The sequence below is a fragment of the Bubalus bubalis genome, chromosome 7 (genome assembly GCF_019923935.1).
Source record: "Bubalus bubalis isolate 160015118507 breed Murrah chromosome 7, NDDB_SH_1, whole genome shotgun sequence".
NCBI classification, from domain to species: Eukaryota; Metazoa; Chordata; class Mammalia; order Artiodactyla; family Bovidae; genus Bubalus; species Bubalus bubalis.
The window spans coordinates 104,708,850-104,733,069 of NC_059163.1; the positions used below are offsets into that span (position 1 = coordinate 104,708,850).

The following is a 24,220-nucleotide window of genomic DNA, read 5'->3' on the forward strand; positions in this document are numbered from 1 at the left end:
CTATTGGGATCACCCTCTTCCAACCAACAAATGATCAGTCTCTTCCAATCAATGAATGTTCAAACAAATTTTTTGCTGAAATCAAATTGACTCTTTCTAAAACACATCCATCCATTCCTACAGAGACAACTTATTTATCATTCTACAGGCCAGTTCTCCCATTTTGCAAGTATTGAAACAGGCTCAGAGATGGGTGACTTTCTACAATGTCAGTCAGTGAATCAGCAGTGTCAAATAGTTTCTTTAAAACTTGACAACTCTACATAGTTTCTCTAACAACTCTTAAAGTCCCTTGCCTCCTGCCTGGGAGATACATTCTAGATTCTCACAAACTTGTTAACACAGGATTCTAATATTCTATCAAAAGCTGAATGGCCTCTGGAGGACACCTCTGCTTTATTTAGGAGATGGAAACCGTACCTGATAGAGGAGGTCACACAACAGGCTGAGATCATGTGTGAAGCTGCAGACGGACAGGTTTCCATTACACACACTGTCAGAAGTGGTACCTTGAAATCGATGTCAAGTGATTAATCATCCCTCTAGTTCAATTTTAGTAACAGCAAACCCCTTCAAATTATTATTCTGCTAGTGTAACTGAGGGATATGAAGTGTAGGGAAGACTATCAAGTGTTTTTGTGATTTTTTTCACAGTAGCTTTGTGATTCAAATGGAAAATTATTCTAGAAATTAAACTTTAATGATTTTCAAACAGTATCGAAAACTTTAAAGTGTAACTAAAGTATTTCCTCAAACATAAAACATCATTATTCACATGATGCAGCACACCACCATTCTATGTAACACTAAGGAAAAAAAAAATGCTGTGATTATCATATGATGACATTAAACCTTATTCCAAATTCAGTGATCATAAAATACGTTAATACTGTATGTCTTAGGATCAATAAATATGCTTGGCTTACTTTAATGGATTTACAAGAGACAAAAAAAGAATTTAAAAGGCCATAAGATATTACTTTGCTAACAAAGGTGCGTCTAGTCAAGGCTATGGTTTTTCCAGTGGTCATGTATGGATGTGAGAGTTGGACTATGAAGAAAGCTGAGCGCCGAAGAGTTGATGCTTTGGAACTATGGTGTTGGAGGAGACTCCTGAGAATCCCTTGGACTGCAAGGAGATCCAACCAGTCCATTCTGAAGGAGATCAGCCCTGGCATTTCTTTGGAGGGAATGATGCTAAAGCTGAAACTCCAGTACTTTGGCCACCTCATGCGAAGAGTTGACTCATTGGAAAAGACTCTGATGCTGGGAGGGATTGGGGGCAGGAGGAAAAGGGAACGACAGATGATGAGATGGCTGGATGGCATCACTGACTCGATGGACATGAGTCTGAGTGAACTCCGGGAGTTGGTGATGGACAGGGAAGCCTGGTATGCCGCGATTCATGGGGTCACAAAGAGTCGGACACGACTGAGAGACTGAACTGAATTGAACTGAAGATATAAAACAAGTATATAACAAAAACATAATCCTAGGCTTCCAAGTAACTAAAAAGTTAATCTCTAATTATAATTCTTAAGCATACTACCAGGTTGCTTCAGTCGTGCTCGACTCTGTGCGACTCCATGGACTGCAGCCTACCAGGCTTCTCCGTCCATGGGATTCTCCAGGCAACAACACTGGAGTGGGTTGCCATTTCCTTCTCCAATGCATGACAGTGGAAAGTGAAAGTGAAGTCGCTCAGTCGTGTCCAACTCTTAGCGACCCCATGGACTGCAGCCTACCAGGCTCCTCCATCCATGAAATTTTCTGGGCGACAGTACTGGAGTGGGGTGCCATTGCCTTCTCCCATTCTTAAGAACAGTAAATGTTGAAACATTGAGAAATATAGCAAACATTTAAAAACTCATGAAAGTATCAGTTTTATTTCTTAAGAAACTGCAAGGCAATCAAAGCATAGTAAACATTAACTCTTTAGTAGACTTCTAAACTTAAATACCTAATTATTTGACAAAGTTAGAATTTCAGTCTACAAATATTTACTGGGCATGTACTGTACACCAGGCTCTATTACAAGAACTGAAGACACAGAGTGGAAAAAAGCAGACAGAATTCCCTGCCTAAGTGGATCTCACATTATGGTGGGTAGATAATAAGAATAAACAACAAGATTTCAATGTGAAATATCATGTTGGTGAGAAGGAAACTAAATCAGAGAAGATTTCTATTCTTTGATTCTATTATTGCAGTAAGAACACAGGCTCTTAATCCTAAAATCCAAATGTTTTTAAAGTAATCAAAATTTTGTTAGGATAAAACATGGGGCAGGGGAATGCTTTGTGATGGGCTACAATTTTTCTGAGAGTATTACCCAATGTCAAAATAAAGTCCTTCAGCTTCGGAATAGAATGAACAACCTAGTCTCTGTGTGTTACTTGCTCAGTCGTGTCCAACTCTTTGCGACTCCATGGACTATAGCCCACCAGGTTCTTCTGTCCATGCGATTCTCCAGGCAAGAATATTATTAGAGTGGGTAGCCATTGCCTTTTCCAGGGGATCTTCCTGACCCAGGGATCAAATCTGTGTCTTCCACACTGCAGGCGGATTCTTTACTATCTTACTAGCCTGGCAACTGTAGGCTTCTATACAAGCATTTGTCTCAGTGTTAGAATGTAGACACAGGGATGGGTGGAATGTAGCTGATCAAGATGACCTGAGATATAGGGATGAACTATAGTTGCCCAGAAAAACTGCTAGAAAACCCACAAAACAAGTATGAGTGAAGCTGGATAGAACCTGGAGAACATGAGGGACATTTGACAGTAGATAATGGAGTAGTGAGGGAAGGTGGATCTCCAGGAATAAGACCTAATTACTTTAGAACATGGATCAAGGGTACAAGAATATAATGGTGCCAGCGGTAAAACTCACGAATCAAGAAGATCTTCAATTCTCACTGACTTAGCACAGGATGGATTTTTGAGTTGTCTCAAACACCAGAGGTCCATGGCTCTGTGCCTGCCACCTGCCCAACTCCATGAGCTGCCTTCAAGTGTCAGAGTAAGGATCAAAGTGAAAAGTAACTCAAGGAGTATAAATTTACTTTGAGGTTGCCGCTTCTCAAATGATCCTCCTAACATTGCAGTGTCTTAACTGGCAGTGTAAATTTTCCGACATTTCTTGATCCAAAAAAATAAAATACCTGATTTTTAAATAAATGTTAAAATTTGGCCCAGAACTCGACATAGCATTTTCATTTTCTCATGTAATGGGCAGTCCATGAAAAACAGCATTCTTAAACGTGCTTTTATTTTTTAATTAAGTACTCACCACGTCCCAGAGCTGAGCACCGTAAGGTTCCTCTGTGGAGGCTCAGTGAGACCTTGCCTTAAGGACTGAGGGAGACATGGCACCTGTGGAGCCCCCACTGCCAGCAAGGTGTGACCACTTTGGTCTCTAGCTACATCTTTCTGAGCAGAAAATAAGCCATACAGATATTATTAAGTAATAGCATCTGGACAGATGCCAGGAAAGCCCAACGAGGACAAAAAGGAAAAGAAACAAAATCTCTCTGAATGTAAAGTTACAAGTACAGTTTATATTTGGACAGCTAATAGGGAAATTAATCAAACCACTAAAATGTCATTATCACTGCCTTTATGGAGATACCCTCCAAGTGAGATAACAAATATGGTCATGTGTGGTATCTCATGTTCTCTAATAAAATTCCAGATCTTTCTTGAGTTGTTAGAGTACCACAATCAGACTTTTTAATGTTCTTATTATTTTATTAAATGGCCAAAGGAAAATTAATCTGTTTCACATGGACAAAACATGTGTAAATTGAAGTTATCTGTTCTATAAGTTAATAAAAATGGAATTTTTCTCTATTTTCAATTACAGAAAGACACTTTACAATAAATGTGACTGCTGTACATACTCTGTAATGAGAATGTTGCATTTATAATACTTCCTACTTTCTGAACGGCTGATTCTAGGCAGTCTTCTCAATTCAAATTACATTCATCATTAAACCTAGAGAAAGATGTTAAAGGTATGTGTATGTCTACTTAACAGGGTTGAAGACTGCACAAAAGTCTAAAAAGGCTTAATCTAGGTCAAAAGAGGAAATTATCCCTTAATTCAATGGTTTTATTTAATTAATTTAATTTCTCTGTAAACTAACAGAGTTTGAATATAACCCAACTTTTGGGGTTTTATCACGAATTCCAATCTCCTCCCTACACATCAGTATTATATAAAAATATCTCACATGCTTAGTTTCTGCCTCTTTTTGTCACCTCCCAAGATAAATAATTTATTACAGACTGACTAATATGTCTAATATGTCTCCAAGGGCCCTCATTCCCTTCATGGAACTTCTAGAAATTCTCCTTAAACTTTCCCACACTCTCTCTTAGGATACAGCTGGTTATGCTCATGACAATTTTTCAGTATAGACATAGCAAGTGAAGTATTTTTCAATGACTGCACATAACCTGAATGGAGTCATCAAACTTTAGGTTTTCAATTCTTAATTGTACTTTAAGTTAAATCTAACAAAATGCAAATATTTCTTAGGCATGACAATTAAGTCATAAACTCTCTTGAGAATATTTATACCAAATATATACAGCCAAGTGAAGGTTCTGGAATTACCCAATTACAGGGAGATTTTCCATATAGCTCATTATACAGAGTTCATGACTTAAAAGAATTAGTCATTGTAAAAAAAAAAACACTGTGGCCAATTAAGAAGTTTGCATTTTTTCATTACAGTATATTTTTTACCTTTGAGTAAGAAGACACAAGCCTGTTTTTCTTATGGCAAATTTTTACATTGTTTTTTTCCAAGGCTATTTAAATGTTCTATTTTCTTCTAAAACTGATATATCATTCATTTTAATACTCTCAGTTCTATTTTTGTTCCTATGATTATATTTTTTATTCTTTCGATAATTTCTCTGAGAAAGAGAATTAAATCTATATATTGAAACACTATTTTTAAATTAAATATTTTTAAGTTGGTTATATGAGCAGAATTCTCACTTTTACTTAGATAGGTTTAAAGCTAATTTTAACTTTAACATGTGTTCTCATGCAATGTATTCCCAGAACAAGAAAAATTACCAGGGCTGTAAATCAGAAACAACACAGAACTAGTTATTCATCAAGGCTGTGTTACTGCCACTTAACACAGTGTGCTGAGAAAGATATTACAAGGTGGCATATATCAACTTTCAACTCATTTTAAAAGTCAATATTTAAACTCTGGGAGTCCAAAGCCAAGACATTGTGTTGAGAAATTCAAAATCTGTTTTCTACAACTGTGTGGTCGTACGTCCATTCTAAGTGCTTTGCTGGTTCACGCTTTTCCTATCTGCCCGTGAACCTGCTTTCCAACGTTTGTGCACAAATGCTTCATCGATGATCACAGGGTCATTGCTCTGAATACTGTTCAGGGCTCCTGAGTGCCTAAGGATGTGCCATCATATCAATGCTCCTCTGCATATATGTGAACATGAGAACACAGGCACACTTTACTTTTAGTCTAAAACAGACTACATTTCTTTGAAAGACATTCAGTGTACCACTAAGGAAATTCAGAAGATAAAAATCAGTCCCACAAAATATGAACATGCAAGTTACTTTCATGAAAGTTACCAATTCTCCTTATTTTCTCCAATTTCTCTCAGCAGTTTTAAACCAAGAGAAAATCTGCCTGAAGGGGAAAATGAAAAAAAAAGCTCTTAACTTCAATCTAAAATCTCTTACATAATCCAGGCCAGAAAATAAATGGATGTGCACGGACCCTATCAAAAACATGGATCTTTTTCTTTGACTACAGGGAGCTTATCTCAGATTTCTCCAGTGATAAGAAATACCATGAACAGTTAACTTTGGTGGGATGTCTACTATGTGATAAACTTTAGACATGGCTTTAACTCTAATCCTAACAACAACCCCGAGAAGGCATTACCCCATTTAAATAAAGGAATCTAAAATCAGAGAGGTTTTATTTTGCCTAAAGCCACGCAGAACTCCGATTCAAATTCAGATCTGAGAGCAAAACTTGTCTGTCTTCTGTTCTGCTCTTTTACTAATGAATAATAAAGATGATTTTAATAGATTGTCTCTCTTGTATCAGTTCAGTCACTCAGTCCTATCTGACTCTTTTTTTTTTTTTTTATTGTCATGTCCAACTTTTTTTTTTTTTTTTGCATAGTCCTCTTGTGACCCCACAGACTGTAGCACACCAGGCTTCCCTGTCCACCACCAACTCCTAGAGCTTGCTCAAACTCATGTCCATTGAGTCGGTGATGCCATCCAACCATCTCATCCTGTGCCATCCCCTTCTCCACCTGCCTTCAATTTTTCCCAACATCAGGGTGTTTTCCAACGAGTCAATTCTTTGCATCAGGTAGCCAAAGTATTGGAGCTTCAGCTTCAGCATCAGTCCTTCCAATGAGTATTCAGGACTGATTTCCTTTAGGATAGACTGGTTTGATCTCCTTGTTGTCCCGGGTACTCTCAAGAGTCTTCTCCAACACCACAGTTCAAAAGCATCAATTCTTTGGTGCTCAGCTTTCTTTATGGCCCAACTCTTGTATAAGTAAATACAATCTCATTTGAATTACAGTCTCACTAAATAATATTCTAAGTATATCTCCCTCTATTTCTTCTAACTTGAACAACTAAATAGGGGCTTAATTTTCAAAAGATCAATCAACAACAGTAAATGATAAGATACACATAGAAATGTGAGATCTGTGCAATCAAGCAGATAAAGCTAACAGAGCTAATTGATCAATAGAAGAAACTTTACAGAGTGTTCCAATAAAATGTATATATTAATATATTTATCACAAAGTAAATAACATACATTTGGGAAGAACATGCCTTAATATCTTGAAACAATATTGTTTAAGGTAAGCAAAATGGGTATCTGGCCAATCTACCTGCTAAAACACATTCTGGCATGGAAAGTCTGTATGTACTGGGAAAACTGTATGTTAGGTTCTAGCTTATGTGCTCTGTGGACAATGAATGTAATAAGTGTATTAAGCAAAGGAGTAGCTGGGGAATACTTCTTAGATGAGTTGAAAGTTGGCATGGTCTTGAGAGAAATTCAGCACTAGGGCAAGGCAAAGGAAAGCATGCTCCAATGTTATTATTGCAGAAAAGGGTTGGCAGGAAAGAGAGAGAAAGAAGGATTCTTCAGACAGCTATACTGTATGAGCAAAAGGAACAGAAATTGGGCAGAAATTTAAAAAAGGGAAAATGAGAGAATATGTATATCTAAATGAAGACCAAAGGCCAGAAAAAAAATGCACTTTTAAATACACTTACACAGCTAGAAAGATACACCAAGAACTTTAGTTCAAATTTCTCATTTCAAAGACAAGAAAACCAAGTCCCAGAGTAGTTAAACAATTTGCCCAGACACACGGGGACAGCCAGAACTTGATGAAAAACACTGCTCACCTGCTATTTTAGACAATGTTATTTCCACTCTACTGGTTTCCCAACCATCATTCCTGAGGTGAGGCCAAGGGATTCTGGGAAGTTCCCTCAGGAGCCCAGTGAGGAGCAGGGGGAAGGTATTCAAACATGGTACTTCTGCTTTTCTCTCTTTTATATGTTGAGATTCTTTTCTTCAAATAAATCTTAACAGAATCTCTCTTTTTTCTTTAAGTACTCTTCAAGGCTTCATTAGTGATGAACATTGTTGAGTTCTGTGCTACGTGACACAGACACAAACACAAAAGGAAAAACAGTCTTTTGCCCTCAACAAATTAAACCATAATACTTATTCAACAACCAGAAGTGAGAGCACGTTGTATGCCAGGTACTTAGCTCTACACTGGGAAATGAAATGATGAGCACAAAGCTGCTGACCTGGCCTGGGGTGGGGTAAGTGTTGAATGAGAAGGACATTAATCCAATAACAATACAAAGAAATATAACACACAACTATGATAACGGGCTTGACGGAAAGTGGCAAGAACCAAGGGGAACGTGTGATCAGGAAGCTTTAAGGAGTCACTGTGTAGGAGAGGTGAACTGACTGTTTGAACCAGCAACTCTGACAATTATAAGTGCTCAATAATAAGTATGCACAAGGCTCTATTAACATAAAGGAGGCCGGGATGAGCTCAGCTGGAGGGGGCAGGGATACCTCTGATGAAGGGGTCATTCATGCTTCATCTAGGAAGACTTAATAAGGACATGTTATTATTGCAAGATTCTTCAGACAGCTATACTGTATGAGCAAAAGGAACAGAAATTGGGCAGAAATTTTAAAAAGGGCAAGCTCTCAAGGTAAGAGTATAAGGTCATCTCAAAGGAAAACTAGAATTACAAAAAATATGCAAGGGCCAAACCAGGTAAAGCCTCATATTCTACACTACAAACTGAGATTTAATCTGCACATGCTGCCATGCAGGGGATGTGGGGTCACTGAAGGCTGTAATCAGGATTATGACATATTCAAAACTGCATTCCAGAAAACTCCCCAGAAAGCACTGAGAAAGATAAAAGACCAGAACAGGGAAGACTAGTGGCTACGAGACCAATTGGAAGCTGCTACTATTTTACAAAGGATTACTAGAACTGTGGATTCATTTTATGTTTCCTAGCACAGGTTGGTATTTTAAAAGTTTGTTAAATGATTAATAAATGAATAAAAGAATAATGCTGTCATGCCAGGATAGGCAAAGAATATAAGGAATCATAAAAGAGAAGCAAAAATTTTATGACCTGATGCTGTAGAAAAGAGGAAGTCACTGAAAGTTTTCCATCAGAGGAGTGACATAATGGAAATATGTCTAGGAAAGCTTACCATGTTATGACATATCAGAATGAATAAATGATAGAATTACAAATGATTTAAGAACACTTGCAACAAGACAGCTAAAGTAGTTCAAACATGAGCTAAAAATGTTCAGCCTGGTAATGGACCTGTATAAATACAGGAAAAAAATGAATGAAAGAGACATTTGCAAAGGAAAAAAAAAATGAGGTCAATCAAGAGATAAGATTGGTTAATTTTTTTTCTATAAAGGGGCACATCATAAAAGTTTTAGGCCTTCAGGACCACATGGTCTCTAACACAGCTACTTAACTCTGCCACATTAACAGGAGAGCAGCCACGGCCAGCCACAGACAATGTGTAAGCAAGTGGGCGTGGCTGTGCTCCAATAAAACTTTATTTACAAAACTGGCAGTGGACTAGATTTGACCAGCAGAACATAGCTCACTTGGCTCTAGGAGTAAAAGAGCACTGAAAAATTGATGCTCCAGAACTGTGGTTCTGGAGAAGACTCTTGAGATTCCCTTGGACTGCAAGGAGATCAAACCAGTCCATCCTAAAGGAAATGAAATCTGAATACTCACAGGAAAGGACTGATGCTGAAGCTGAAGCTCCTTCGGCCACCTGATAAGAAGAGCCGACTCAATGGAAAAGATCCTGATTCTGGGAAAAACTGAGAGCAGCAGCAGAAGGGGGCAACAGAGGATGAGATGGTTAGATAGCATCACTGACTCAGTGGACATGAGTTTGAACAAACTCCAGGAGACAGTGAAGGACAGGGAAGCCTGGCATGCTGCAGTCCATGGACTCACAAAAAGTGGGCCACAACTTAGAGACTGAACAACAACAACAAGTAAACAGAGCTGGGGAGGGTATCAGAGTCACAATTCCATTCACCATGAGTGACAGGAAGCCTAACACAGCAGTGGCTTAAACAAAAGTTTGTTTCTCTATCATAAGCAAATCCCCAGGTAACAGAGAGGTTTGGTATGGCAATTCCGCAATCCTAAAAAGCCCAGTCTCTTCCAATACCAATTTCATACCATCCTCCAAGTACAACTCTTAGTTCTTGGTTCAAGACATCTGCTTGAAGTTCAACCACCAAATTAGCAATCTAAGGGAAGAAGAAGAGTAGAAAAGGGCACAATCTACACTTTGAGAGCCATTCTTTAAGTCACAAAGCCTTTCTACTTGCTAGCTGTCCACTGTTCAAAACAAAACAGAAAGACTGCACTTGTTTCAAAGCGAACAGCTAAGATCTTAAGCCTTTATTACTCATTCTCCCTAAACCAGAAAATATTTTTTGTTCACCTCTTGATTGTTGGCCTGTATAAAATTTCTTATTGGCTGAAGGTTACTCAATAAACTCTTTTCCTTCTGTCTGAAGTAATAAAACTATACAACACTATAAACATTTTCCATGTTTAACTCCAAGATATTTGGTTTTCTGGATAGAAACAGTAGTGCTTTTGTTTTTTAAATTAAAGCAGCCCCTTAGACCTAATTTGCCTCAGAATGCCCGAAAGTTCTCTCTTCTTATGTTCTAACATTACTATCACTTATTCCTAAACCACGTGGATATATAAGAGACTTGACCGTACTGACTCAAGCTGCCTCTGAAAATGGTTCACTGACATGAGTTACAGGAAAAATAACAATGTCCATAATGATCTGTTAAAGGGTCTAGTATACAGGAGATTTATGCTATGAAATTATGCTTAGATAAGCAAGAGTCTCAACATGCTTGTTTCTCAGTCATGTCTGACTCTTTGAGACCCCATGGACTATAGCCCACCAGGCTCCTCTGTCCAAGGGGATTCTCCAGGCAAGAACACTGGAGTGGGTTGCCATGCCTTCCTCCAAGGGTTCTTTCCAACCCAGGGATTGAACCCAGGTCTCCTGCACTGCAGGCGGATTCTTTACTGACTGAGCTACCAGGTAAGCCCAAGAATACTGCAGTGGGTAGCTTATCCCTTCTCCAGGGGATCTTGCTGACCCAGGAATTGAACCAGAGTCTCCTGCATTGCAGGCAGATTCTTTACCAACTGAGTTCCCAGGGAAGCCCAAAAGTCTTAATACTACAGCTCTAATGAGGAGATAATGCCCTCAGAACTGGTAACACGGACATATTATTTCCTATTATTGAAATATAATTTCATTTTCCTTAAAAGATGACTTACAACTAAAACTGTCCTCACTAAACAAAAAGATCTGCAAAGTTCCTGGTCCTTCATATTAGCTGCTGCTGCTGCTAAGTTGCTTCAGTCGGGTCCGACTCTGTACGACCCATAGACAGCAGCCCACCAGGCTCCTCCGTCCCTGGGATTCTCCAGGCAAGAACACTGGAGTGGGTTGCCATTTCCTTCTCCAATGCATGAACGTGAAAAGTGAAAGTGAAGTCGCTCAGTCGTGTCCGACTCTTCGCGACCCTATGGACTGCAGCCTACCAGGCTCCTCCGCCCATGAGATTTTCCAGGCAAGAGTACTGGAGTGGGGTGCCATTGCCTTCATATTAGCAAAAAGAGATAAAAATTTAGCATCCCAGATAATTTCTATAAGTTAAGAGGTCCTTCAGATCAGATAAGATCAGTCGCTCAGTCGTGTCCGACTCTTTGCGACCCCATGAATCGCAGCAAGCCAGGCCTCCCTGTCCATCACCAACTCCTGGAGTTCACTCAGACTCACGTCCATCGAGTCAGTGATGCCATCCAGCCATCTCATCCTCTGTCATCCCCTGGTCTCCTCTTGCCCCCAATCCCTCCCAGCATCAGAGTCTTTTCCAATGAGTCAACTCTTCACATGAGGTGGCCAAAGTACTGGAGTTTCAGCTTTAGCATCATTCCTTCCAAAGAAATCCCAGGGCTGATCTCCTTCAGAATGGATTGGTTGGATCTCCTTGCAGTCCAAGGGACTCTCAAGAGTCTTCTCCAACACCACAGTTCAAAAGCATCAATTCTTCGGTGCTCAGCCTTCTTCACAGTCCAACTCTCACATCCATACATGACCACAGGAAAAACCATAGCCTTGACTAGACAGACCTTTGTTGGCAAAGTAATGTCTCTGCTTTTGAATATGCTATCTAGGTTGGTCGTAACTTTCCTTCCAAGGAGTAAGCGTCTTTCAATTTCATGGCTGCAGTCACCATCTGCAGTGATTTTGGAGCCCAGAAAAATAAAGTCTGACACTGTTTCCACTGTTTTCCCATCTATTTCCCATGAAGTGATGGGACCGGATGCCATGATCTTTGTTTTCTGAATGTTGAGCTTTAAGCCAACTTTTTCACTCTCCACTTTCACCTTCATCAAGAGGCTTTTGAGTTCCTCTTCACTTTCTGCCATAAGGGTGGTGTCGTCTGCATATCGTGCAGATCATGCAATAATTCAAGATGTGTCACTACTAACTCTCAATTTAAACAATAAGTCAAGAGCTATTAAACTTCTACTCTGACACTGAAAACACGCAGACAATTCAATTAACGTGAATCTCTGAAAACTAATTTTTAAATTATCACACTGACCTCTTTATTTTTCACTTTTAAGGGGATTTCAAAAATAATAACGAATGCATAAAACTTTCCATGTTGTAACTAAAGTTATATTCTCTACCCTAGATTTGATTTCAGATATATCTCAATTCACATAATATTTTTATTACCTGACATTTTAATCAAAGATCAAAAACTCCACGAGACAAAGCATTTCCAAAGCTCTGTGAAGTAAATTAACTTTATGAAATGGAACCCAAGTGAGCATTTTGTAATGAAATTTTATATTACATTTCAAGAAAGAATGCTGTCCTTATAAAGACAGCACATGTGGCTGAAACAATATTGGTAAAAAATATTTAAAAGAAAGGTGAGAAGAGACATTTTAATAATCCAAAGGAATATTCAACTTTGAAGATAAACCATAAAATGCTTACAAACTCTCTCAGGGATTATCCAGAAGTCCGATATGACTTGTCTAGAAAGGATCCTTAAACCTTACATTTTCTCACAGAGATAGAGGAGAGCAGAGGAACTGAACACATTAGGGTACTCACGTGTCTTAGTGAATGAAATGGGAACTCACTCCAGTATTCTCACCTGGGAAATCTCATGGACAGAGGAGCCTGGTGGGCTACAGTCCACGGGGTCACAAAGAGTCGGACATGACTGAGCGACTGAGCATACACGCACACATGTCTTATGAGACTGCTGACTACCTACCATTACCATGCACTGCTAAGAAGACCACTGCAAATGCTTTCGAATGTATTTAAATACATGAGCAATATGTAAAATATATGCTCATCTCATGTATTAAAAATATATAGAAATTTGTATAGTATAAAAAAAAAACCTTTCTGATCCTCTGAAAATTCTTTTTATGTCATACTACAGTTCAATAGTCTTTAACATGAGTTTACAAACCCAGTCTGGTTTTCGAGCAACTGTAAAAGCTGGTCTCTCCTTTTCTTATAGACACTTAACCTCTCATGACTTCCCAATGTGATGCTCTTTCCCTGCCAAATTGACTTTCTCACATTTTTTCCAACCGTACCGTGTTCATTCCAAATATAGCATTTTAAACCTCATTTATAACTACTGATCTTTTGCTTAAACTTGCACTACCATCCTCACCACCAGAAAAACTCCAAGGTTCTCAGGAGACCTATGCTGACCACCTGGGACAAGGACTCTTATTTCACTACACTCCCACTCTCATTCTGACACCAGACACCACCTGAGAATCCTCACAGAAGCAGCAATCATTTCTGAATAATAACAAATCCATGGGGTTGCTGTTATGGTCTGAATTGCAGTCCCCCCAGGTTCACAGTGGAGAAGGCAATGGCAACCCACTCCAGCACTCTTGCCTGGAAAATCCCATGGATGTAGGAGCATGGTGGGCTGCAGTCCATCTGGTCGTGAAGAGTCAGACATGACTGAGTGACTTCACTTTCACTTTTCACTTTCATGCATTGGAGAAGGAAATGGCAACCCAGTCCAGTGTTCTTGCCTGGAGAATCCCAGGGACGGGGGAGCATGGTGGGCTGCCGTCTATGCGGTTGCACAGAGTTGGACATGACTGAAACAACTTAGCAGCAGCAGCAGGTTCACAGGCTGTAGCCCCCAAATACATGAGAATATGACTATATTTGGAGATAGGGCCGCTAAAGAGGTAATTAAATTACAAATAGGTTGTTAAGATTGCTGACAGTTGCTAGGCTGTTGTCCCTAAGAGGAGGAGAGATTAGGACATGGAGAGGACACCACGAATGTGTTCACACAAGGGGATGACTATGGGAAGAGGTAGCAAGAAGGCAGCCATCCGCAAGCCCAGGAGAAAGGCCTCTGACGCCTGCACCCTGACCTTGAACTTGAAGCCTCCAAAACTGAGTAAATCAACTTCTGTTGTTAAGTCACCCAGTCTGTGGTACATGGTTACAGCCACCCTAGCAAACTAACATCCCAGTCATATGTCCGGACAAGGCGTAAAGTGTCCTTAGATTAGTAATTTAATCCTCAACACAGCTCGATGTGTTAAGTATGGTTCTTCTTTGAGAAAAATGAAAGATAAAAGCAATTTGCTCAAGGTTTCAAAGTAGACCCCAGGACAAAGCAGAGTATAGGTCTACTTTGCTCTGAAGCTCATGGTATTATACACCATGTTTCACTGATCATGTGTGAATGATCCAAAGATAATGTTATTACCACTAGTACTGCTTTTTCAGTAGAATGCTAATGGATGATGAATTGATAGACTGAGAAGTAGAAAGTTTCTTTTATTCCTTTTTTTTCTTTCATAAGCATTTTAAGAACATATGTGATAATCAGGTTCCATAATTAACAATGGTATATTTAAAAGTGGTCAAAAACTGGAATTTGGCACACATATGTTTATCTTGGTTCCATTCATATTATGCATAATTCATATCAAATATGAGTGATAACCTACAGTAGCCAGGGCCCAATAAAAGTTACCACATTTCACTGATACAACTGCCTGCTTTTCTCATTGTGACATCCTGGAAAAAGGTACAACTTAAATCAGTAACACTTTACCACCACTATAAGCATGTTTTCACACTATTATATCTCTAAAATCAGATTGTATCTTATATCTTAGAGTTGATTAAATACTTTAATTCACTAACTGAAGTTATGTGTAACTGCCTAGACTTGAGTAAAACAATGAATGATTATAATATCATCTATGCAGCATCCTTGTGATGAACTAAAGTAATACAGAAAAGGTAGGTCAAAGGAAAACGTTTTCCATCTACATTTGCAGGGAAGGCAACAGGGCAGTGGTGCGGGGGCGGGACAAGAAAAATAGAAAGACAAATGTTTATTCAAACATCCTGAAGTCTCGTGGGGGTGGGGTAGGCGGGGGTGGAGAGGGAAGAGCTGTAAAGAATTCCTACATACATTCCCACCCACATACTGCAAAAAGGAAAAAACCACACAACAGAGGCAGACTGCATGGTCACAGTCTGTCCATAAAGTGGAAACTAGTCTCACACTTTATAATCACACCTTCTATGCTGCCATAGACGACGGCCTCCGGTGTGAGGCATCGAGTTTCACGGCTATGCTCAAACACAGGGCTGTTAACACTAATCCACAGCAAGATCTGTGGATGAGAATAAAGTAAGATAGGTAAACACCCACATGAAATATGGCCCCAATTAGTTGGGGACTCAACAACAAACACTTGTCCTACAGATTATTTCTCTGTTACTTTGGCAAATGAATAAACCAATAAGGATTGGATGCTGTGCACAGCAACACAGCAGCCCACACTTGGAGACTTTTTTTTTGAAAACACATTCAAGTTTGTTCATCTTCAGCAACCTCCTAAATGATTTCTATTTCTATTAGAAACTAAACAATTTTCTTTGACATCACAAGGAATATAGCCTGTGTCTCATTAGAAAAAGATGCAGTTACAAATTGAAACCAAGACAGACTCTTTGATAAATAAAAAAATGACAGATTAATTTCAATTTTTTCCTTTAAATAACACAATAAAAATCAAAGCCTATTTCCACCAAAAGCCTGCCCAGAAAACTACTGATGGGATTTGCCAATAATCCACAATGGATGCTATAAAGTCAGACAGGAGTACACTAAGTCCATCAAAGTTGTTATAAAGCAAATTCTAGTCTGTTACTGGCACCCAAGTACCTCGAAATTAAATCCAGAACTCCACCACCATAAATATTTTGCAAACTCAATACTGTTTCATCTTGCTAGAGATGAGCTTTACCAGTTGTTTTCAATCAGACAAATAAGAAACCATTAAAATCTGATGTGCTGACCTAACTATAAAAGAAGCTATAAAATTATAAAATAAGCTACCCCACATTCCAAACCAGGAAAGCCTTTTATCTTTTTGTGTTGTTGTTGATAATTATATTATGTCTTTATCAGGAGGGAGCTAACATAAAAACAACTTTCATTTAAAAAGAAATAAATAAAAAGAAAGATTACATGGAGTGATGAAAGAAAGCATGATGGAACATAATTTCAAAATGTTGGCATTCAAGGAACTGTAAAGGCTTTCATTTATTGTGAAATAAAGTAAAATTCATAATCATGATCACAACTCAATAAATGTACTGGTCATATCAAGTTCCTTATTTTTACCATGGGAATAATAGTAGTCCCTGCTTCACAGATTTATTGTAAGAATTAAATGTGTAAATATGTGTAAAACACTAAGAACAATGTCTAGCATAGCAAGCTGCGTTAATGTTTACTCTTTGGATTAATATTAGCACATATTAGCTATTAGTGGCTGAGTTGGTAAAGAAACTGGCTGCAATGCAGATGAGGGTTCAATCCCTGGGTCAGGAAAATCCCCAGAGAAGGAAACAGAAACCCACTTCAGTATGCCTGCCCAGGAAATCCACGGACAGAGGAGCGTGGCAGGCTGTAGTCTATGGGGTTCCAAGAGTCAGACACAACTTAGTGACTAAACCACCACCTATCAGTATCAACGTAAATATTAACATTATCAGCACTGTCTGAAGGTCTAGTTCAGCTCAATCAATTCACACAAACTCCATTTCAGCTGCACCCCACAAGGAAACCTCTTCTCACTAACCCAGCTCTTACAGACACAGCTTTCTTCTCAACTCCTACTGCTTTCTGTTAGTCTGAACATACACCAGAGAATTTAATTACATTGCAATTGTTCACTGTCAAGCATGCAAAATTAAATCATCAAATGGATTATAAAAGCCTTTAAAATGAGAAGACCATGAGTATATCATTTTTGCTGTCTTTTCTGGTTCTCAAGCCTCAGACTCTTAGGAGAGCAGAGAGCTCCCTAGAGCAGAGAGCAACACTGGATCCTTTTCCACCAACACCATTTCAAGTGAGGCAGAAGCTGATAAAACCTGCTGCTGCGGCTGCTAAGTCGCTTCAGTCGTGTCCGACTCTGTGCGACCCCATAGATGGCAGCCCACTAGGCTCCCCCATCCCTGGGATTCTCCAGGCAAGAACAATGGATGGGGTTGCCATTTCCTTCTCCAATGCATGAAAGTGAAAAGTGAAAGTGAAGTCACTCAGTTGTGTCCGACTCTTAGCAACCCCATGAACTGTAGCCCACCAGGCTCCTCCATCCATGGGATTTTCCAGGTAAGAGTACTGGAGTGGGGTGCCATTGCCTTCTCTGGATAAAACCTGAGAACACTTTAAAGATACAGATGAGGGTCCTGGCCTTATAGAAAGAGAAACACACATACTATAATACAGCATAAGTTCAAAGTTAAATCACATGCCTACTGTAATTGCTACTGTGTATAATTCTAAACAAGAAAAGATAATCAGAGCATAAGGGTTAGAAAAGACCTAATGGAGAAGGACCATAAATGTGAAAAGTAAGCCTTATATAAGGTGCTAACAGATAAAGAGCATCAACATGACAGTAAATAATTTTCACATAGTTAGAAAAACAGCTAAAACATACTAGGAGTTTAGTACATGCCAGGAACTATCTGTATATGCCAGGAACTATTCTAAGTGCTTTTTTTTTTAATATTAATACATTACATTTTCAAAATATCCCTGTGAGAGAGTCACTGCTGTTTCCATCTTAAAAGAGAAGTGAGGCACAGAAAAGGTTAAATGATTTTCCCAAGATCATAAGGCTAATAAGTGGAATGGCTTAGTTATGATCCCAGGAATTGGGGCTCTGAAATCCAGACTCTTTATCATCATGTAATACTACTCTCTTTACGAGCTCATATAATTCTCCTAACAATCCTTCAAAGGATGTGGGGCATTCCAAATATTGTAAACTATATGAACAGAGTCCCTCAAGCTCTGCCGTCTGAGTACACCATCTGAGCAGCCACGTGTGGCAGCCAAAATGATCTGCATTGTATAGGTATAAAGTTTAATAATCTAGCCCAAGTTGCACAATTAAACAATCAAAATCTGAAATATAGTCAGTCTCACTCTTTTCACTCAGACATGGAATCAGCAATGAAAAGACAGGGTAATAATAAGCAAAATTTATTCTGGGACCCAAAGAGTAAACCACTTTGGTTTGATAAAGAGTAAAGACAAAGGATAAAGATACTTAGTTCATTTCCCATCTGATCTCTATGCTCTGAATGGGAGAGAAAAGCCTCTGAATGTTCCTGAAAAGCACAGTGTATATATCACTGTTCCAAAGAGCTGAGCCTCCCAATATTACAAGGATGAACTGTGTAACTGTACCAGCAGTATATTACAAGAGAATCTCTGCTCCAGAGGAACAACAACAACAACAAAAAATCAAAAAGCAACAAAGAACTGAAGGCTCAGTCAACATCAAGAAGATGGCAGCAACGGATAGGATCTAAACCAAAGGCAGAAAGAAGAGCTTAAAATAGAGCTGTCATGGGATTGAATTCATTAATGGACATAAAAGTATCCGGGAAATAGAAAACTTCTTAACAACTACAAGATGTTAGAGCCCGTTATAATGGAGAAGCAAGGAATATTGAATAAAGGGTGGGATAAGAACTCAGTAAAGTTTTCAAAATCAGCTGGAGTCTATGTTCTACAATGTTGTTTCATTTTGCATTTGTAATATTCTAAATTCTCAGAATAGCTTTAAGGAAAATGTAAGAACAATGAATTACAAAGTAAAACACAATTAACTGTATTTATTATACTTAAATTTGTACTATTTAAAACCCTTTCAAATGACTAAGAAAAAAAGGACTCAAGTAAGAATATAAAACATTAAGGCTTCCCTGGTGGCTCAGTGGTAAAGAATCCGCCTGCCAAAGCAGGAGACACAAGTTTGATTCCTGATCCAGAAGGGTCCCACATGCTGCGGAGCAACTGAGCCTGAAAGCTGCAGCTACTGAGCCCACACACAACAATGGCTGAAGCCTGTGTGCCCTTGAGCCCATGCTGCGCAACAAGAGAAACCATGGCAATGAGAAGCCTGCGCACCACAACTAAAGAGTAGCCCCCGTTCTCTATAGAGAAAAGCCCATGTGGCAATAAAGACCCAGCACAGCCAAAAATTAAGAAAATTCCTTTAAAAAATATAAAACGTTACATAGGCAATCAAGATGTCTTTCAGTAGTAGGTAGATGGATACACTGTAGTATATGCAAACGGTATTAATTCAGTGCTAAAAAGAAATGAGTTCTCAAGTCTTAAAAAAGTATGGAGGGAACTTACGTGCATATTATTAAATGAAAGAAGCCAATCTGAAAAGGTTACATACTGTATGATTCCAACTATATGATATCCTATAAGAAGCAAAACTACAGAGTCCGTAAAAAGATTAGTGGTTGCCAGGGAGAGGTATGAACAGGCAGAGTACACAGGATTTTTATAGCAGTGAAAATAGTGCAGTGATGGTATATTTGTCCATACCCACAGAATGGGACACATCTGTCCATATCAAATACCCAGAGAATGTCCATACCCACACCCACCACCAAGACTAAACTGCTACACAAGGTATAGACTTTGGGAAGGAGGAGCCTGGTGGGCTGCAGTCCATGGGGTCGCTAGAGTCGAACACGAATGAGCGACTTCACTTTCACTTTTCACTTTCATGCATTGGAGAAGGAAATGGCAACCCACTCCAGTGTTCTTGCCTGGAGAATCCCAGGGACAGGGGAGCCTGGTGGGCTGCCGTCTATGGGGTCGCACAGAGTCGGACAGGACTGAAGTGACTTAGCAGCAGCAGCAGCAATTATACTATGTCAATGTAGGTTCACCAACTGTAACAATGTACCATTCTGGAGGAGGATGTTGATAATGAGGAAATGTTATGCTTGTAGGGGCAGGGAGGCTATGGGAAATCTCTATACCTTCCCCTCAATTTTCCCTTGACTCTAAAACTGCTCTTGAAAATAGGCTTCATATAAATAAAAACATACAAGAGCCTTTTGGCTTTATGATCTGCACATATGATGTATTTATTCATGCTTCTGTTTGGATGCTGGAAAACTATTTGAGAAAAATAACATTTATTAAGACTTAATATTGAGTCTGATACTTGTTTTCATAAGTCATTTTATCCCCAGCAACTCTATCACATAGGAATTAACACATCCATTTTGCAGCCGAGAAAACTGAGTCCTGGTTAAGAAATTCATGTAAGGAACTTATGAAGGTGAAGATCTAGCAATCTCTAAGCCTCTTAGAGACATATGATTGCAAATTCAAAACTCCTTTTAGCCCCACTAAACCATCAAGTCAAACCTCTAAGCATCACTTAGTTCAATAACAATTTCATAAATCTGAGTAGGACTTTTGTGATCTCTGGCTCTTATAACAGAAAATGAGCAGAAAGCCTACATCAGGTACTCACTTCTATCAACTACTAGTGAAAGCTGAACCAGCTTCAGAAGCCTCTGTGTTACTGTAAAAATACATTCCATAAAGGGAATCCCAACTAATATTTCAATGGCAACAAGGAAAGAAACGTAATGGCAAATACTCAAGTCAAAGTCTAAATGAGACTGGTTTCTCCCCCAACAATAAGGTTTCTGGAAAAGAAACACAACCATTTCCAAATGCTTAACAGGAATCGGAGATTGGACAAAAATAAATAACCCGTAAAAGTGACACTAAGCAGGCGGTGGTACGTTCTTCTGTACTTGATAATGAAACCAAGTATTTTTCTTTTAAGATGTTAATATAATTGTGATTTTTTTTTTAAATTACAGTTGCCTTTAAGTACCAATATGTGAGGAAAACATAAATGAGAGGCAGAGGTAATTAACATAGTTCTTGTCTAGTAATTAAAAGGTCTTTCTTCACCAGATTCAAAATTACCCCTTTCCATTATTCCACATATAGGCAGCAGCTCAGTAAGACCAAATTATTTTCTGAGGGAGTAACATAATTTGTATCTGGCACACAATTAACATTCCTGAGTGAAAGAATGAATGAATTGTCATTTGGAGACAAATTAGAAATATAAATCCATCCTTGAAAAGAAAGGCGGGTCTCTTCACCGACTTCACCTTTCATTCTTTTCAAAATACAATTTACTAACGAATACATTTACCTTAAGTTACACAGTTCACAAAATAAAGACATATTTACCTGTTTGATGGCACACCTTTTGCCTACCTTCATTCACTGTTGTCAGAGACACTAATAAACTGCTTTAAAACTTGCACAGCCTCCCAACCAGCTGCACAGCAACGCCCACACTCCTCAGCAAGGCACACTTCACCACCTCCCATCCAGTCACATCTCCCTATCTCTGCACAAGCCCAGGCAAAGACTGTGATTAGCAAATCTAGGCTGAATCCGAGACACCTGGGGAGAGAAAGGGTGAGAAGGAAAGAGAAAGGAAAAAATAAAACAATCCAGGAAATTCTGTTGTGCACCCTGGATTGGGGAATTATAATCTCCAATTTACAAAGGATGTAATTTAAACTCAGAGAGTAAGAGAAATAGCTAACATTACAGTCAGCTAAGAAGGACCCCAGATTATATGGACCTTAGAATTCTTCAAGGGCCGGGGCTCAAGCACGGGAAATATAAAGCTTCATCTCTTCTTCGTGCTCCTCGTTGGTTTTTGTTTCCTTTTCCTTTATTTTTAACTTCTATCTGAATGAGAAGGATTAGATACCTTAAAAAGTGCTAATTTCAGGCAGAAATACTGGTTTTGAGCTTAAATACATCGTTTGTCTTGGAAACTTGAGCACTTCGGCAAGACACAGGGATCCTGAGCGTCCTCTCCTTCTTTCTTCCATGTTCCTCATTTCAGGTTTCCTTATGTTTCTCAACACGCCTGTTCTTCTAGAATCTTTCAGAGTGATTCTGGTGGTGGTGCTGTGGGAACTACCACCTGGTAATGGACCAAGTCACTGTAGAAGGGTCTGAACTGTAAGCACCCAACTACAGTTAAGAGAAGTGCAAGTACCTGGTCTGACAGAAGCAAAAAAAGCTTTGACCAGGAAGAGATTTAAGGAAAGAGGTTTGGAGTCAGAAAGTCCTAGATGAACATCTGGTCTCTCCCCAGTCTGGTGTGAGTCACTAGACAGGGTACTTGTTCTGGCATGTAAAATGCCTGTCTCACAGGATTGTGAGAATTAAATAAATTTGCATATGTAAAGGACTTAACACCTTAGAGAAGTCAGTAAGTTGCAGCAAGGGGTTCAGTAGTAGGATCTGAATTTATAAGAACTCAGAGAAGCCTTGCAGCACACTTGTGATTCAGGACAAAATCCACCAACAGGCAGAGGGGCTGCAGGCTGCAGGAAGCTTCATTCCCAGGAACAGAAAGAAACTGCAAGAAGAAATGGTGCTAGAGGAGCCATGACAGGCCAGAAAATTCAATCAACTACACCACCCTTGGCTATTTGTCTGGCTGGTCCTATCACACAAAGGCATGTGATCTGACTTCAAAATCCTGCTTGGAACAAGACCATTACTTCAGCTAACACATGTGTACCAAATACCTACTCTACCCCAATCATGGGGAGGTACAAGGAAAGCCAGAATCCAGCCCTCAAGGACTTTACAATCTAATGGAACAAAGATTAATTCACCTGAAAGACAGCCAGCCACCAATTAGCTCAAAAAAGCAAATATCTGTGAAGAATTGTGACTGTTCTTTAAAAATGGACTTATTCCATACCAATACTCCTAATCAAGTTATACCAACAAATATTTCACTTTATTCAGGTTGTTGAAGCTACCTTCACTTCTAGATAAGCACATAAGTAGTGTTAAGCCCATCAAGTAAAATTTGCCTAAATAAAAAATATTTGTTATAGGGGTTCAAGAAAGGTTATATTTAAAATTTCTTCCCAGACTTATTCAACATATCTATCATTAAATTTCTCATTTTTGAGTGATAGTAATCAACCTAATCACAATAATACACAGATTATGATGCCATATTTTTTCTACTAAAGTCAGGACCGTTCTCTGAATTTGCACTTTTGCATACTATTATATAAACTATGAGTTATAATCTCAAATGACAGCATTTGAAAAGAAACGGCATTATTTAATGTTGGCTTTTTTGCCTGACTAGAAGCTTTAGTAATTGAAGTTAAAAACTAAATTCCTAATTCATAATTTTAGGCTATTTTTTAAATATATGTAGTATAAATTCAATTCTTGTCACTGAAAATTCAATTATATGAAGCTTATTTCAAATTTGCCCCAGTCCCTTCTGTAAGAAGCCATATTATAAAGCTTTCTGCAGATCAATTTGTCCTCTAAGTATTAGATGTCTCACTCATAAAAATGAACCCTCACATCAACCTAAGTGATATCTGAACTACATGGCAAAATTGATAAAATTTAGAATTACAATTCCCTGACAAATTCAAGATTTGGCATTTTTACAAGCCACAATTTTTCTTTTTCACTAGCAATCTGAAAAATATTTTATATTCTTTCATTGATAACAAAGAAGCTGTCAACTCCCACTCAAAAAAAAATTAGTGATGATAATGACAGTCTAAAAAATAGGAGTCTGTTGCTGAAAGGCTCATAAGAGGTAACTCCAATATACTCAGCAATATTCCCTGGCAGCACTCGCTTCTTTCAGCAAGGATTCTACATGATTAGTTGTGAAATCCCTGTTCTTTTAAGAGCATGCATTTATAATGAAACAGGGAATTATAAAGGATATTCTTCTAAAAGTTTTCCCATCTCAAGAATTTTGATCTCTCTTGTTTAAAACACTCTGCAGAATTTTACAAATCCCAGGAAAAGACACTATTCCAAGTTATTTCTTTTTACTATAAAAATAGACACATGGAAGTTATATAATTTGTCACCGCAAACCACAGTCATAAATTATTAGTCAAAGAGAAACAGTTTGATAAGGCAGAATATGTAAGGAACTTTTCAGGTAAGCCTATAACAGTTACATTTCTCTATTAAAACGATTTATTTTTGCTTTGTTATTATTCGGATTAGAAACAGATATTATTTTGCTACACATATATAACCCATAGATGTTT

The 24,220-nt window shown here is 38.6% G+C and overlaps 1 protein-coding gene across 4 annotated transcripts in view; it reads right to left on the reverse strand.

Annotated features, from left to right (window-relative positions):
- The window catches only part of BMPR1B (bone morphogenetic protein receptor type 1B), a 524,547-nt gene that overhangs the window by 203,142 nt on the left and 297,185 nt on the right, over positions 1 to 24,220 (reverse strand). For 2 of the 4 annotated variants that reach the window (XM_044946212.2, XM_044946208.2), the window contains exon 4: positions 21,360 to 21,551. The exons of the other annotated variants lie outside the window; for them this stretch is intronic. The gene's annotated coding sequence lies outside the window, so the exon portion shown is untranslated. The remainder of the gene's footprint in view (positions 1 to 21,359; positions 21,552 to 24,220) is intronic. 4 annotated transcript variants of the gene reach the window in all.